At 43.7% G+C, this 17,831-nt stretch overlaps 2 protein-coding genes across 5 annotated transcripts in view; one reads left to right on the top strand and one right to left on the bottom strand.

Annotated features, from left to right (window-relative positions):
- CHL1 (cell adhesion molecule L1 like) overlaps window positions 1-14,864 on the bottom strand; it is a 108,700-nt gene extending 93,836 nt beyond the window's left edge. Inside the window, exon 1 of one of the 4 annotated variants that reach the window (XM_052679006.1) lies at window positions 14,817-14,864. The gene's annotated coding sequence lies outside the window, so the exon portion shown is untranslated. Of the gene's footprint in view, window positions 1-14,270; window positions 14,367-14,513; window positions 14,601-14,640; window positions 14,768-14,816 lie in introns of those variants that run through there. The other 3 variants (XM_052679004.1, XM_052679002.1, XM_052679005.1) reach the window with 3 other exon arrangements.
- The window catches only part of SHQ1 (SHQ1, H/ACA ribonucleoprotein assembly factor), a 1,172,872-nt gene that overhangs the window by 416,340 nt on the left and 738,701 nt on the right, over window positions 1-17,831 (top strand). The window lies entirely within an intron of this gene.

The raw sequence follows: 17,831 nt of genomic DNA, 5'->3' as shown, positions 1-17,831 counted from the left end.
CTTAGGCAAGGAATGAGGGTTTCTTTCAATTAGAACAACAAAAAAAAAGTTCTCAGGAAAAACTTTAACTGATGGAAAGACCTGGGGTGTTAAGGAGTATTAAGATCTCTCGTTTCAAAAGACTGACACATCACAGACATCAGTAGCTCACAGGATGCTGTTCAGAACTGTAGATGCTCCCTTTATTATTTTTCCCAAAATAGGGCAAAAAACACAGTTACAAAGAATTCCTCTCTTCACTGCACCTCTCCTCTTTCTAAAGGAGAAAAGCAATCATCTTGCTGCAAAGTCCTCTGGCAATCTTCAGCAGCGAGCATCTTCTGGATTGCCTGCTTTCAGACCAAATTATTTGTCATCTTAAAAGGATCGTTAGCTCACTGATGGTGCAGATTCACCTGACCATTTAAGACCAGCATGGGAAATGAGATCTTTAATCACTGATCCCAATCCCAGTCTAGCTGAAGGCAGTGAGATGCTTGCCTGTGTGCTGACAATATGATCTGTAATGCACAACAGTGACTGTTGCTTTCCTTGGTTAATCAATGACAGATTCACTTCAGCTCTTCCACAGTCATCTTCCAATCTTTGTTTTTCACTTCTTATTAGAAGGGGGAGGAACAGACAGGCTTTGGCACAAACTGTACATCTCACAAAATAGTGAGAAGCCAGGGAACCAGCTCATGGGCAAAGATCTCAGAGGGCACATACAAAGAAAAGCAGAGCAGATACATTGTGTGTCTTTGGGTTGATGAAAACACCTCTGTTAAGCTGGCCTTAATGATGCTTATATAGGCAGTGTTTTATTTTCATCAAGTATTAGTGCATGTGTGTTTTCTTCACAAACACTCTGCCTCCTTCCTTCTCTCCCTATACAATAAACATTGGAACAATCCCCAGATTTGCTTTCTTGAAACAGCAACTTTCCTCTATAGCTTCCATGGGCTTCTGCAGGGATGCACTGATAAACTGCAAATCCTTTGCCAATTCCAGCCCAGACTCATTCCATACTTTTTTCATGAGTTTGTTGTCTCACACAACGTTCGTGTTGTTCTGCCTTCAGTTTCATGTTATTTTTACCCTCTTTTTCCCCTACATTTCTCGATCAAAACAAGTATTTCAGCATTCCTTCCATTTCCACCTTATCTGTAACACCAATTAAGAAAAAAAAAAATAACAAAAGTGGTCAAAGCAGCAAATGTGTCAGAGAAAGCAGTTGTTAAAAGAAGGAAATGATGGCAGCTCACTTGTGGACACTGTCTCTTGTGTCCAACTCTGTAACAAAACCATTAACTGAGGTGTTAACCATCAGAGCTACACCACAGCAATACCCCCCGCCACAGAAAGCCATCAGCAAGCACTGTACTTCTTTTCTTTTTTTTCCTCTTTGAGCCATGCTGAGAAATCTCTGCAATTTGTAGCTTTGGAAAGCCTCCACGTTCACATTCTAATTTGAAATGATATCTCCCCTGTCAAAACATGCCTGGGGGCAAGTCACTTATGAAAAAAGGCAAAAAAAAAAGAAAAAAAAGAAAAAAAAAGATAGCAGTCTGAATCTTCTCATCTGCTCCGAGTCATAACATCTGCCACAACAAGTTCCTCAGCCAAATACACGGAAAATGTAATCTGCAGGGAGGAATCCCCAAATAAAAGTGATGCCCCAAAACAGAGGAAAACTGAATCTCCTCTCCAAAACTGCAGAGGGACATGGACGTGAAATATCAGAACCAGAAATCATTAGTAGATGAGCTTTCTGGCATTTCCCATATGCCTGCACGTGATATGAACTAGTAGCTGTATATTCATACCTCCGTTCATGCAAACATGCTGTAGATGGGTAATTTCAAGTTTCATAATTCACGTCTCTAGAATGAAACTACAGCCTGGTACCCTCCATATTGAGCTGCTTCGTTTTTGTTTGTTTTCCTTCCTCATCAGATGCTGCCAGTACTCCAACTACTTCCCAGGAAGATGAATAATATCAAGTTCAAAAGCCCAAGGCTAAAGTTATTGCCTATTACACAACACAGATTCTAAAAAAACATATGTGGAAGACCTACTGTCTCCCAAACTCATTTATTTTTCCAAGAACTGCCATGCCTGTTAAAGAATTCCATGCAAAACCACACCTAAACAGCAACCACTTTAAATCACTGGGTCCATATATCTCTATTGTGCCCATATACGTTGCATCTATGCTTTATCCACCCAGAGGGCACTATCTGAATGAATGGGCACTTCCAAGGAAACTGTGAGGAACCGTGCAGGAGGCAAGAATCATCAACGCAGGGAGACAATTACTGCTCCTATATTTAGAAATGGCCTGTGACCTAAACATGACTTTCCCAAAACAATAACAGATTTGTTTCAGTTTATTTCACTGAAGTTTAATTCATCAAATAACCCCCACCTACAGGAGCCTGAAGAAGAACTGCATTCCTGTTGGATTATTTTATTAAAAAAATAAAGAAAAAGAGAAAAACCTTCAATATAAAGCATCTCCTCAACAGGCCAAGGTGGTGAATGTGCAACTGAGATAGGAAGTTGTGCACAGAGTACATTAGGAAGGACTGCTAAGATATGCTTATCTTTGACACTAACTATAACTGCATTCAGAGGACAACCAAGCCATTACAGAAAAGACCAAACAGGTCAAAAATAAAGAAAATATTAAAGGCTTCTTTAAGAAGGAATGAAAGGAACTGGCAGTGTTTCACATACAGAGGAAGTATTCAAGGAATGAATATGACAGGCATGCACAGGTATACACGACAACAAGTGAAACGAGGTCAATCAGTCACTTTAATTATCATATTGGAATTAAGAGACAGCAAATTTAAAGTGGGAAAGAAAATCATAATAAGTAATTGACTGTGAACTCTCTGACAAAATATTACTGATAGAAAGGGCATCGTGGTTAGGAAAGTGATTACACGTTAAAAGCGTTAATAATACTTTCACAAGGCAGGATGAGAATTTAAGGGCTATTGATCTCATGTTTTGGGAGGGAAGCCAAACACTAAGTGCTTGGTAAGAGGAAAACAGTTTTTTCAGGGTTGTGCTATTCCTTAATTGTTATCATGAGAGTTTACAGGAGGGGGGTAGGAAAGCTCTTTTTTCGGTTGGTTGGCTTCTGTGGGTTTTTTCCTCCCCTATCTTCTTCAAGATGTTGAGTCATCTAGTATTAGTTACTCACAAGGATAGGTTTCTCAGTTAATTGGATCTTTAATCGGATTGAATAGGGTAATTCCTACCTCTCTGTTCCTAATGGATGTCACAAAGTCATGAGTTAAACACTGAAGTGCTGCTCTGATTTGAGAGCAGCTTCTAGGGAATCCTTAGGCAAAGACAATTATTCAGATGTCCATTTGAGAAAGAAAACGGTTGTCAAGGTCAATAGATTTCCAACAGTATTTTGGAATAATTACTGCCCACTTAGTCGATTATTACAGGTAACGAGAACATTCCTGCATGATATTTTTCTCCAAAGAAAACAGTTTCTTACATTTTAATCATCCTGCTCGTTTTGAGGAGGACATTACCATAATAAGCCCAGGTTTTAGCAAAGTCCAGAACATGCCCACATTCTGGCCCAGAAGTAAGGAAACCACTGTTCAATATTGCTGGCTATGGGAAATACTGATGGCCACAGGAGGCAGAAAATGTTGACCTCTGCAAAACTGCAGGTAATTCAGAGCCTTAATTGGTCACAAAGAGTTTATGTTTCTGTCAAACAGTGAGGAGGAAACATGTTGCTAATTCTCATTGAAAAGATCTCGGAATAAATACTCTTCTCAAATCCAAAAGCAATATAGGAAATGTTGCTAAACAAAGGTAATAGCTTTGCAATGAACTTGTAAAAAACAAAGCAAAACCAACATACAAATAAACTATCTTAAGCAAATCATTTCTCACTGCAAAACAAGTACAAACTCAACTGGACATAAGACAGCGTTTCTCAGCTTTACAGGAAAAAGCCATTTTCTGTCCTGGCTAAAAGGCTCCCACAATAGCAAAGGGATGTACAGCTCTTACAGCACGTGTTCCATTCCCATTACAACTGTAGATCCAGAGACAAAATCCAGATTCGAGCAGCAAATACGCCTGGACCACGATCTTCAGTTGACTATTCCACTTTCTCATACGAGAACCACAACATGGCATTTGAATTAATGACTACCTGGTTATCAGGCATTGTGAGCACTTGAAACAAAGCATGTTTCCCTGGAAAAAAAGACAATGCAAACACTGATATCATGAAACTATTTCATGAGGATGAATACGCACAAAGATACTACGCATCCAAAATAGCAGAGACCAGTAGGCTTCCTTGCTGGATTTCCTGAGTTTGTTTTAAGGGTACAAAAGCACAGCCCTTTTTTAAAATTTTTGTGTCACATTTGAGTCAATAAAGTGAAGGACAACCGAGACCACAGTGACAGCTTGCTGCTGATAAGGAGGAGTCCAGACAATCCATGACATGCCCTTCACTCCTGGGGAACGTGCCATGGCTCTCGAGGGGGAAATAGCCCTCAGCCCCATCACATCTAAGTGAAGCTGACTGCTCTGCCTGCTTGTGGAGCGGCAGAACGGAGAGCCCGCGGTGCCAAACACCCAAATGGCAAATGGGAGGCTTCTCCATCATCATTAACAAAGCAGAGAATCCAAATTTGCTGTTTTGACTATGTAACAGATGACTCCAGCGCTGCCAACACTCAAGGTGTTTCAGTGCCAAAACTCACTTTGCTGAGACATATGCTCCCAAATTCAGAAAAAAAAAGCATTCTCTCCCTCCAAACAAAATTCCTTCCTTAGATTCTGCTTCTTTTTATGCTTTCAATACATGTTCTTCCTTTTTTTCATCTTTTTTTTTTTTTAAATCTTCCTCCTATGACCGACTTCTCAAAGCTCACAGAATTTAAGACACTTGAACCTTCTGTACTTTTCCCCATTGCCTGCAAATCCTATCCAGTAACATGCATTTGACTGACCCTATCATACAAGATATCCAGCCTCGATCTGAACACACCATTATGCATTCCAGTAGTTAATCACAGATTAAAAAAAGTGTGTTTAATGTCCAGTTTGACACTGCCTGGCTCCAGCTTCCAGCTATTGGCTCTTATTATTCTTTCCTCTTCTTGATTAAAAAGCTGGGTATGCTTCCCCCATGAAAATACTTGTCTCTATAATCAAGTCCCTTCTCAATCCTCTTTTTGATGAGCTAAGCAGATTAAGTCTCTAAACCCCCCACTAAGGGGAATTTTCTCCACTTTTCAAATCAATACTGTGGTTATTTTCTAGACTTACCAGTTTTGCAAACTTTTTTTAAACTGCTATCACCAGAACTGGCCACAGTTTTTCATGCTCTCAGGTGACAACACCTACAAGTGCTGATCCTATGTCAAAAGGTCCTTCAGCCTCAGCATCCCATTGGGAAGCAACCTTCCCTGTCTTGCCTGCTGTGCCCCTTCCCCATCCTTTCAGGATGATTCCCCTGACAGATGTACCCCACAGCGTGTTCATTAAGGCTCATACTCCTAGGAGGATGGGAGGAGGAACACCTTGCCAACTCAGTCTGTTCATGTAACTCATTATTTGCACACTCACAGAATTGCCTCATCTGAAATTTCGGCAGTGGTCATTAAATTTCCATGTCCAGACTATTGACAGAGACATCAAACAGACTCAGGATCAGTTCTCATCCTAGTGAAGCTGCACTAGAAGCACACATTTCAAAAAAGAATCTTCATGGACAGATATCATTCCAAACCTGTTGGATAAATCTTTATTCATCAAGCAGAGTGCTGATAGCACTACATGCTAACTTCTTTTTCTTTTAAACTGAAATGTCAGTAGATACCAAATCTAATGCCTAGAGAACTCTGCCACAAAGCTGCTTTGTTACCTGTAACCAGCAATCACATAACCTCACCAGGAATGGGCTCCCTTTGCTGAAAGCTCCAGTCTGATGTTAATCCTCTCCTAAAACACCACATGCATTCAGCCCTCAATCAACTTTGCCTCTGCTTTTGGGGGGATTGATGCCAAACTCTCCAGACAACCATCCCCTTCCTCATTTTGCTTTCTCTCTTTGCACCCATGCTGCTCTGGTGTGCCCACAGCACACTACGATGCACAAGAAGCCAGCACCAAAGCAGGTCTCCCCAGCCCACACATGGAGTTCTTAGATAACCAGCATTACTACCTACTTACTTGGAAGTGTTGGGGCCCTGCAGAACCCCAGCAAAAGCTGTCCACAACCCTCCTCACTTTACTAACAGAGCCAAAAAATATTTCAGCACCCTTGTATGACACATCACTGCCTTTTCCAAGAAAGGAAGGGCTATGAAGACAGACCTTCTGATGGACATGCCATCCCTTTAATCCACCACACCTCTCCTAGCATCGCTTCCACCCGCTCACCTCAACCTCCCTGATTTTCCCAGCGATGCCCATTTCATCACCCTGCAGCATCCCTGCAAGTCCCCGCTCCAGAAGCGAACTGAGTAGCACGCATTAAATGAAGCTCAGCCCAGCAGTCAGTGATCCTAAGTGGAGTGGACACGTCCCGTCTCCAAGGTGTGCTGCAAATTGCTGGATTCGCACTGCGCAGCCCTAAAGCAGTGAAGCATTCGGAATATAAGCTGTCGTACATTATTTACCTGTAGCAAAGTTACAGTTCAATTACTGAGGTAATATCTCATTCAGGCAGAGGGGAAAAAAAAAAAGAAAAAAAAGAAAAAAAATAATGCAAATGAGTGAATTTAAATTCATTTCATTTAAAGGTCTAAAATTTTTTAAGGGCCAATTCCCTCTCTAGAGACATTTGGATTCAAGGATTATAAGGAGCATAAAACCATAAATGGTTAAATGGATTGCCATTGCCTGAGCTTCAAAGCTTTGCATACGTTACTCTTTTCAGGGAGTGCATTATATAAATAACACTGCAAAATACACTGCTCCTTTCTATAGCAGCACTATGTAAGGATAAAAAATTTGGTCAAACCATGACCCATTACAAGGAGCTTTGTGCACAGACAAGCTTAGCATACATTTTGGAGGATGATAGCAGCAGAGGTTTGTACAGAGAATACTGCTTGTCTGCTGAACACAAAGATTATCCCAGATTTTTTTTCCCTCATTTTGTGATACACACGATAAGATTTGTTTGCTGCCTGTTTTTGTTGTTATGTTTGTTTGTTTTTTACAAATACTGAAACATATTTCTTATGCACCAAGAATGACATTTTCATCTTGCTCTGCTGTGGAATTAGGTGAGATTTCACTGCACAGAGCTGCCTGTCAGCAGGAAGGGCTCACAATGATGATGTGTGGGTAATTAGGGAGGTAGGATCCTGCACACATGGAAGTCAATTGGAGGAACCTCTGTTCCTCATGGGCTGCACAACCAGGCGGGCTGTGTTCCTTTCGGTGCTACCACAGCTACACTTTACCTTTATTACAGCACTGGGCTCTGTGGAACTCAGTTCTCAGCAATTCCCTCAGCATGCTTCCCAGCAGGTCGGCACCATTTGGGCAGGAATAAGCCAAAAAAAAGCACCATCAGGGACGCTGCAACCCAACACAAGAATCAGAAAGAGTAAAAATCCCAGATTTAGGTGAGAGCCTCGTCCAGCCTCATTCCATCAGTAACAGAGTGGTGCATTTGTCATGCAGGTAGCCAGTTCTGAGCGTGTATTTCAATGGCAGCTCTGTACATGGAACACAGTGGGTATTGCTCTGCTTTGTATGACTGGGACAGCCCTTCAATCATAATTGCTCTCTAGCTTACAGCACAACATCTGTAGTTTGCATGACTTGGGAAACGGGAATATTCACAATTGTCTCACGCTGTTTTGTTTCCAGTCAAAAGGAGAGACAAGAATGTGCCACTCGACAGGAGATGCTGCAGAGAAGTTTGTCACATGCTTGTTTGTCCACGCACACGGCCTGACCCTGTCCTGCAGGAGCCCAGATGGTGGAAGCCAGCGTAACTCAATCAGCCAGCCCAAGCACCGCCGTTTGTATCAGTCACGGATCTGAGCCATTACGCCTATTTCTCCAACTGGTTAGGTTGTAAATTAGATTTTCATCACTCTTGGGACAAAAACCTGACTCTGCGGAGGTCAGAGCGAGTTTGACCATCTATTTCAGCGGCGCCGTGACTTCACCACTGGTTTCTGTGTGCAGCACTAATCCCTAAAGTCACGCCAGTGTCGTGAGGTTATTATTTGCTATGAAAAATAAAATAAAATCTTCCATAGGTACAAATACTAATAGCTCAGTTAGTAAAGGCAGACTATGATGGGTGCAAGACTGATTCTGCAGATATTTCAAAATCTACAGATATTTCAAAATCTACAGATGATCCTTTATTATTGATTCACTAATTTCAGTAAATTAAAAAACAAACACACACAAAAAAACCCACCTGTATATAAACAAAAGCTATCAAGTTAATCACTACTATTAGCTGAAAGCACCGTTAAGGTATTTTCTAAGGAAAAAATAATTCTGCCCTGGAAAAGCAATTTTATTTTTCCTGTAAGTAGAGCAATCTTTCATCAAGACTAATTTTATTTCAAACACTGGGGCTTGCGCAAAGGCACCAGCCATTATTTACCAAATGCTGTTGTAGTCTTCTGTTGGTTATAACAGAAGAACAGGGCAGAACAGACAGATGCATCTTTCATTTAACCCACAAAGCTGCAGGGATGCTCCCCGTGAAGGCAGCCCTCTCCTCTCCTGCACAGCACCCACAGCCACCAGCCAAACACTGAGGCTGACACAACTTGGCTATGGCACACGCAAAAAGCTGGCAAAGAAGATGCAGACTGAAAGATGGATTTGTCCAATTTCCCTCCTTCCTCTCAGAAGGCTACTACCTGAAGAACTGATTTCATCCAGGATGCCGGCCTGAAAGGTGACCACCAGCCTTCCACATCACCTCTGGGGGATCCCATTAAACAGAGACAATCAAAAAGAGATTTTTAAAAGCAACGAAGCCATCTTACTGACCAGGCTACACTGAAAGGTGAGAGGACACACTCAAATCTTTAGACATGCTTCTTTTAAAGTGCAATCTTGTGTCGCACTATTTGATAATAGTTAAAACTTCTCTTCAGTAGGGCAGATCCCGCCCTTACAGATGCCCTTCACTCAGGTTCATCTCATCTATAAACCTCATTGCAGTGCACAGCTCCCTCACAGCACCAAGCCAGCCAGAGTTCAGAAAGTGTTTGGACCACCCTTTCAGAAATATGGCTCGAGAAATATGGCTGAGTGGTGCTGTGTGGATCTAAGAGTTGGACTCAATAATCCTTGTGGGACCCTTCCAACTCAAGTTGTTCTACGATTCCCCACTTCCTTCCTCACCATAAGCTCAGAGGACAGGATGGGCACACTACTTGGAGCTTTGTTTTCTCATCACAGCTAAATCTGCTGTGTGTTGGCTGCCTGTTGGGAATGCAGCATGGGGCTGTTCCGAGGCAGACAGGCCTGTTCCCACCAAGTCCTGTTCTCCCCAGTGTCCTTGTCACCACTAACCCAAGTCCATCCCCACCACACCTCCACCTTCATCCCATCAGCAAAAGGAGAAAAACTGCTTGAAAAGAAAAATTGGCAATTTTCTCCATAGGTGGGAAAACGAGAGGGCTAGCGATGGTCAAAAGAAAATATGAATACCTAAAAAGCCTTCTGGAGAATGTAACATAAATCTTGTCCTTAAACAGAACAGGTGCTGGAGCTCACACTCCCAGAAACTAGCAGTAGTTCAGCTGTAACAATATTACAAATACTAATTTTTATGATAAACTGTTTTCCATCTGCACTTTGTGGCGTTTCATACATCCAGGTGTAATGAAGGAAGAAGGAAACATCTGCTAAGAGGAATGCTGCAACCTCAGAAAATAGCACAGTGCATTCCATAAAGGGTGCTGGGAGCTGACAGCAGTATAAAACAGAGGCACCAAGCATCCCAAATATCTCTGCCTGCCCTTATCTGTTTATAGAGCACACTAATCAACATTTGGATATGTACTTACAGAAATCAATGGATAAGACAGATACAAGGACAGATTCAGAGAAGGGGGAAAAAAAAAAAAACAAGAAAAAAAACAACATGAGTTTGGGGCACTGATTTTGACACACAACAGGACAACGTACCTAAATCTGGACCAAAAATCTAAAACCACAAGTAACAACATGAAATATTAGGAAGACTCATGCAGGACATCAGATACGTAAAAGTATCTTCTCTGGCTAAAAGCATGCTCAAAATCCTGCCAATAAACTTCTAGTTACTGGGACTAACACTGATTCCTCAATAAAGCATACAGAAGTGCTTCCCTTTTGGCATTCACCACTCTTCCTGGAGATGACAATCTGTTAACCACTGGCCTTTGATGATGAGTTGGATGTATTCCTCTATCTTGCATGGACACCCATAGAGCATGGCATCTACTCCACAACCAAAAATAAGAGAAACACAGAAATACACGCCAGCTTACACAGCAAAGAAATCTAGTATTTTTCTCTCCCTGTTTCACCACAGCCACAGATTTGTTTCCTGCAAAGTAAGAACATTCTTACATATTCACAGATCTCCAGCCTTTGTGATGTTTATTTCTTACTGGAACGTTTATTTCTTGCTGCAGAAGGTAATAAACAGCCAGCTTGTTCTAAGGGATTCAGATTGACTCATTCCCCAGGAATCCAGAGGGACACACGGGAGCAAGATGAATACAGGACCCAGCCTACAAGTACACAGTTTATGAGTGGTAACAATGTTGGGCTAACACTGGGGGCAAACGATGAGTTGAGTTTTGGCTCACTGTGGTCCACACATGGCAGCAGTTACTAACTGCAATGCTGTACAACCCCTGCAGTCCAGCAAGCCAGTAAATCATGCAAGACTCAAGGTCTTTATCTAGGAAAGAAGAAAAATCCCTGGATTCTTTTTTCTCACCAAGAGGGAGGAAGAAATCTTGTAGAATGCCAATGAGAAAATAAATGCCATGACAGCCCACAATTCTCCTGGCCCTGGGATACTTTTTCTTAGTTACCATTTTGACGGAAAACCACATGTCTATATTAGCAAGCAGGAGAGCTCAACCGAGCAGGCAAATAGAGAAAAACCGCACTGAGAACCCCAGATTCACCTGGGCATGGTGCAAAGGCTTTCCTCTAGCTGTAGTTAGGAGGCCACAAATGAAAAGCCCATCAATAGCAGGCCTGCACAAAGTAAACTGATACTCGGACTCACCTAAGAGGAATCTGGTTTGTGCAGTCACACCATAATGCCAACCAAAGGGACAGCTGAAAAGCTCCCCTCACGAGATGCACTCCACAGCTAAGACGCCAGTAGCAAGGGACACAAAGGTGCCAAAAAACACTGAAATAAAAGCAGGATTCAGCACGTACGAACTGTGAGAAGGTTGAGAGAAGATAGGTAGAGCCAGAACTGGTATCTTGGGTGTATATGACAGCAGTAATTCTATCTTCCTTTCGCCCTTTGAGTGCTATGCCTGTTATTTCCTCATACAAAATCACATAAGCAACCAATTTCTTCTGCAACGACAACCTGGCAGACATCTCCAGACACAGGGGCTGCAGGACATGCCAGGCTGCCCCAACACCAGGCAGACAACGACCAGACCCCATGTGCCATGTTGCATTTTGTTTCCTCATAATGCAGCACGGTGTGACTCCACGAGACCTCGCAGGATCTCACATCTCCAGACAGCATGACAGGAACGGTTCAAAAGGCATTTGGAAGAGCAGCTTTGTTAGACTTGCTTCTCCCACTAGTGGATTCCCCCCCCCCCCCCCAAACAGAAGTCTGACTGAGAAAGGACAATTGAAACTTGTTATAAAACACTGAGCACATTAACACTAGAATATGGTTTACAAGTAAGATTTCTGCTCTTTTTTTCATACCCATGCTGCTGGCCAGGCTCAGCACTGATGCATCATTTTTAATTATACATCATCTGAGGCTGTTACAAGGTCAGCTTTGTGCTGGCAGGAAAAAAAAAAAAAAAAAAAAAAAGATCTTTAACAAAACAGAATTTCTACTTTGCTGGACAAATATACCAAAAGAAATTGTGGCATCTTGGCGAGTTGCTAAGCAACCAGCAGCTCCAGTGTCACTTGTTTGGGATCAATTCAAGTCATTCATCAGGCATCGCAGCGCCAGCGAAGGAATTCCAACAAATGTGTGCCTTGGGAAAGCCACGGGGACTTCCTGCCTTCAATGACACTTTCTTTCTTGGAAGATAAACTTTGTAGATGTTCTTTTGATCTGTGTGATATGTTAATTCATTATTCTTAGCATACTGCTAATGGGAAAGGCTATAATTAACTAAGTGCTGCATTGTAAAGCATGCAAGATAAACTGTACTAATTAGTAGTGTTTAAAATAGTCCCTGGCCTCTTCCACTGGGGAAACTGGAGGATCCTTCCTCATCTCAGCAGCCACTGTCCACCACATCATTTCACACAATGCACATCTACCTGCTTTCCTTTTTCCTTCCAAACAACCAATAAAGTACATTTTTATTGGCAAACAAGATGGCTCCAATCCAAGCCACCCGCGGTAAACGTAAATGTTGTGAATAATGTGGTCCTTCATTTAAAGGAAGGCTTATCTACTGTATTTCTTGGGGTAGAGAAATGGAGTATTATGCTTTGATTCGCTGCATTTAATTAATGAAGCAACACACACTAAACGTCCATAGTAATTGCATTCATTTACACTGAGAATGAGTTAAATGTAATGAAGACGTATAAAGACGTATATAAGAGAAGAACAGCCTCTTTATTTCAGCCACACATTCCGAATTCATTTTATCCCTCTTTTGATAAAGACAACAATAAATAGCCCCATTTTAGAGAAGGAATTGCTTTCAAAACTTAGGGCAAAACTTCTGCAACTCCTGGATTGCTGCACCCTGTTTGACTAAAGACATTTAATGACACTTTAGTGCATACTATGCTATACTACACACTCCTGAAGGAACTTACAAACCCTGGTACATTATCTTTTGCATCTCATTTCTACGTAGCACGTATTGGTCCTGTGCTCTTCTGTAAGCCAAACTCTGCTGCTAGCAGGGCCACGGCCTAAGGACCATAGAAAATGGCTAGCAAGAACCCTGTGTTTTCTTACAGGCATTGGGAGATGGCTTGTTTGTTTTGAACGACAAAGAAAACCCATTGCTTTGAAGGAACAGCAAAGTCTTAACACAGCACCAGTCACACACGGATCCCTCGCACCTCTAAGAGCCCCATGGGAGCAGTGGGTGAAGGCCCACATGCCCAGCTCCAACACAGCAATGCTGCTTCCATTCACGTATGGCAATAAAAGAATAAATCACAGTCATTGTGAGGTGCAGGCTTCCCTTCCCCCCCCCCACCCCCAATCTCCTTTTCCCAGATTTTGAACCACATCATAATATTTTCTGTTTCTTGTGTATGGATTGGTATTTGTGAGAGCTGCACTACATGTGTTTAACTCAGACACACCAAATAAACCCTTGGCAGACACAAAAATACTACCTGTCAAGTCACACTGAAATTCTCAAAAACGTGCTTCAAGCAACACTTTCCATCCAGAGCTGAGAATAAAAATGCTTGCTTTCTATCTGTTGAGTTACAGTTGAACACCTGAATGTTATTCAACACATCAGCCTAACTCCTTGCAGCCCCAAAATAAGAAAAGCAACGTTAGTTGTGTGAGTGATGGCTATTCCCCCTCACTGCACCCGACTGCTGGAAGACATGCAAAAGGCAGTGCCTCTCAGCACGATGAAAACCCAAACCTAGCTGAGACCCCGATGCCCCAAAAACGGCTCATTGTACATAACTGCAGCAGGTACAGCACACCAAGGAGCAGGGCATCGTGCAGCTCCAAGCAGTCACATCACTCCCCCAGAGAAGGGAAAATAAAAAAGAGCCACACACACCTGAATCGGCAATTATTCAGATACAGCAGAAAAAAAAAAAAAATAATAACAACAATCAGATACTCTCCAAAATCATCAGGGGAAAATAAAATTTATCATAATAACGATAAACCAAGCAACAACTATTTGTCACAAATGAACGGCATCCAGCTCGCAAACTTGAATCCCCCCAGCCCAGCACGAGTGCGAAGAGCGGCATCACCACCATCACCATCACCACCCCCGTCCCTCTCTCGCCCCGGGGCTCCGCACCGCGACCCGCACACGCCGCAAACTTTCCCGGTGCAGCGGCCGCTCGGCAGAGACCTGCGGGAAGGCAGCCCTGGGGAGCCGCAGGCACCTGCCGGCTCCTCCGCACCGCCGAGCCCGGCGCAGTTCCTCGCTGCCTCCCAGGGCGGAGCGCCCGGGAGCGGCTACGTTACAAGGAGAGGGAGAAAGATTAGCGTGAAATTCAAAGAGGTTGCGGTGAAAAAGCAGAGAGAGGCACTTCGCTCCTAGGGCAGCCCCGAAGCTCTGAGCCGGACCCCCACGCATAGCCCCCACCGTTACCTCGAGCAGAAGAGGAAGCAGCCGGTCCTACAGCAGCAGCTCCGCAGCCCCGTCCCGGCTCTCCAAATTAATCGCTCCACCCCTCCAAAAAAAAAAAAAAAAAGCCCAACCCAGCCCCGCTACACACCCACGAGAAGGAAGAGGGGTCCCTCCGTGACTGGCATCACTATCTCCTCCGGCAGCGCTTGCAGGGAGCCATGGCAACGAGCCCCTGCACCTTCCCAAACCTCCGCCCGCTTCCCCCGGGGGGGCCGTGCCGGTGCCGGTGCCGGTCCCTTCCCTTTCCACAATCCCGGCCCCCACCTGCCGGATCCAGCAAAGCCTCCGCCCCGCCGCGCTCACCAGGCGGCACCTGAAGCTGGGACGGAGGGAGGGACGGACGGACAGAGGGAGGGAGCGCAGCCCCGGGCCGCCCCCCGCACCCCCGCCGGGGGGCACTCGCGGATGCGTGGCGGGAGGAGTGAGACGTGGAAGGTTTGGGGTGACATGGTGGGGGGCTCCTACAGGGGCAAAGTGCGGCACACCGCCGCTTTCCCTTCTCTCGCAGTGCACAAGTGTCATTTCTTTTCAGAGGAAGGGATGTGAATCTGGAAGAATTTTGCTGGTGATGGTCTCCATCCTCCCTGTTCTCTCCCTTGTAACAACACCTCATCTTTTAGGTATCCAAACCTCTCATTTCTTCATTTATTCTTTACTCCTTTAGTTCTTCTTTTCTTTTTTCAGCTCAGAGTGCACTGGAGAAGCCAGACCTTCTGCCTGTGTGCTTCATTTCAATCACTCCTTTTGTTGCACAGGCAAAATTTTAAGTGCTCAGTGAAGGCTGAGATCAGAACCCTGCGGTCACTGTGCTCAGCATCTGCCCAAAGCTGCTGTGTGCAGGTGATGAAGGTCAGGCACAACCATTCTGTTGGGGCTTGGACTTCTCAGACCGTTCTCTGCCTCACTGCTGACCTTTGGCTTTGGGTTTTGATTTTTTTTTTTCCTTTCTCTGAGCTTTGTCTAACGTGATGTACAATAATCACAATGAAACATTCACCAATGTGTGGTGAGGCACTGGCACAGGTTGCCCAAGGAGGCTGTGGATGCCCCATCCCTGGAGGCATTCAAGGCCAGGCTGGATGTGGCTCTGGGCAGCCTGGGCTGCTGGTTGGTGACCTGCACACAGCACGGGGTTGGAATTAGATGATCATTGTGGTCCTTTTCAACCCAGGCCATTCTATGATTCTATGAGATGATTCTGTGATGAAACTGAAAAACCACCCTGCTGAATTTCAGCTAACACTCATGGGGATTGTTACCATTTGGGGTCAAGGTTTTTTCCTATGGTAGCACTCAGCCTTGTTTGATGTTCTGGCAAATGAGTGATGTTCATCTCCAGCAGATATAGGTGGCTGAGCTCACTTTTTGGACAGGAAGTAAGTAATCGAAATTAAGGCAAGACACTATAAACTGAATGTGGTAGTAAAAGAAAATGTGAGGGCTGGTAGGAAAAAGTGTAGAATAATTGAATATATTCATTCCGTGCTGAGAAAGCAAATGCAAAAGTGTTAAAGCAATGTTATGTTTGCTATTTTAGTTATGCAAAGTCAGGCAATTCATAGATAACATCTTCATATTAAACTATGCTTCTATCGATGTGTGCCCATATAGAAGCCCATTTCCTCACTGAACGTATGGAGAAAAGCTTCTGTTGGGCAAGGAAGCCATGCAGTGATTGCTTGGCAAGCTCTGGTGCCGGGCACATGGATTTATGTGCAGCTGAGATGGAGCCCAAAGCACATGTAAGGAAATGGGAGTTTTCCCTTTGAATCCAGCTCTCATAGCCAAATCCTGGATTGACTTACTGTTTAGTCCAAAGACAGTCAAATGCTATATTTACAGCACATTGCTTTCCAAAGCAACCAACAGCTAAGCAACAGGCCTGTGCTCCCATGCAGCAGAAACCTCAGCACATAAATGGAAAAGGAGACGGCTGCAAGGGGCTGCCTTGGCTGTGTTGGGGCTGTCTTGGCTGTATCAGGGCTGCCAACGCATCCAGAAGCCATCTGACCCCCCCATAAGCATGGCCATTCGATATGGAATCACAATCCAGAAGCAACCAGAGATCTGCTGAGGTTTTGGCAGGGCTTTGCAGGAGCTCTGCTGCAATGAAGAGACAACAATTTAATTACTTAAAGTGCCTGCTGCCAAAGTCAACTTCCCACGCTGCCCATAGCCGTGTTGCCATACCCACCCGCAGGTACGCACGAAGGCAAACAGAAACAGGCTGGGCTGCACAGTGCAGTGCCCACAGAGATTTCATTTCTCAGAGGCTGGCCCAGCTTTCAGGTCCTCTCTGGCAGCACGATCTCACCAAGACCTTCCCACTTTTCCAGTCTGCATCATGCAGACCATTATATGGTTTTCAGTTTTTGACACACAGCCGTGCAGAAAGTCCTCCTTCAGCTGATGGAAAAGTCAAAGCACTCAACCTTACCAAAAGCTGCTCCACACTTAGAAAACAAAACGTGTTCACGTTCATAACAAGATGTGGCGCTGATCACATCCATTGCCAGGACTGTGGTTTGCTTTGAGTGTAAAAATGCATGATCTATTGTACTTCAGATTACCCAGGTTAATGAAACAGGACAAATGCTACAGCACTTATGTCATCACAGCCCAAAAATAGAGAAACACAGTTTAGGTGTGTCCATGGCTCTACAGAATTACTCTGTATTTGGGCATTTCCTGCTGAAAGTCAAGAAGCCTTTTCATCGTACTCACTGCTTGCTGTGAGAATTAGAGAAACACTGCTAGAGACACTGGAAAAATCCATTTAATCTCTCTAGGTTGGCATTGATCATATATTCAACACCCACATTAAATGTGTGATGTTTTCTCATATCAACTGTAAGAAAAAAGCCCTGAATATTTACTTCAGGAGTTGTCTAAAGAAATCAGAAGCAGTTGAGGGTGTGCCTGCCTCTACTTTAACTCATTACCTGATTCACTGCACACACGCCCTTCAAGAAACATCCACAGTGAAAATCAGCTCCAGAATCTGATGGGAGGCTCAGAAGATTTCCAATTTTACTCTAAATGCCATTGGAGCTACACAAAACACTTGGGACAAAAGATTTTCTTTAGAGAAAATTCATTTTGCTGGCAGTTGCCAGCACACATCCCACGGCCACAGCTTGTTAATAAAGATGATGTAATTTTTTTGAACAGGTAGATATGCAAAAATGTGAACGTACTTGAACACCACGAGCTGGAATCTGCTTTTTTTTTTTTTTTTTTTTTTTTTTTTTAAGGGATAGGTTTGTGGGAATCAGGTCT

This window comes from Tympanuchus pallidicinctus, unplaced genomic scaffold (assembly GCF_026119805.1).
Source record: "Tympanuchus pallidicinctus isolate F22 unplaced genomic scaffold, pur_lepc_1.0 scaffold17, whole genome shotgun sequence".
NCBI classification, from domain to species: domain Eukaryota; kingdom Metazoa; phylum Chordata; class Aves; order Galliformes; family Phasianidae; genus Tympanuchus; species Tympanuchus pallidicinctus.
The sequence above is the reverse complement of the archived record's forward strand: the minus strand, read 5'-3'. Positions and strand labels throughout refer to the sequence as shown.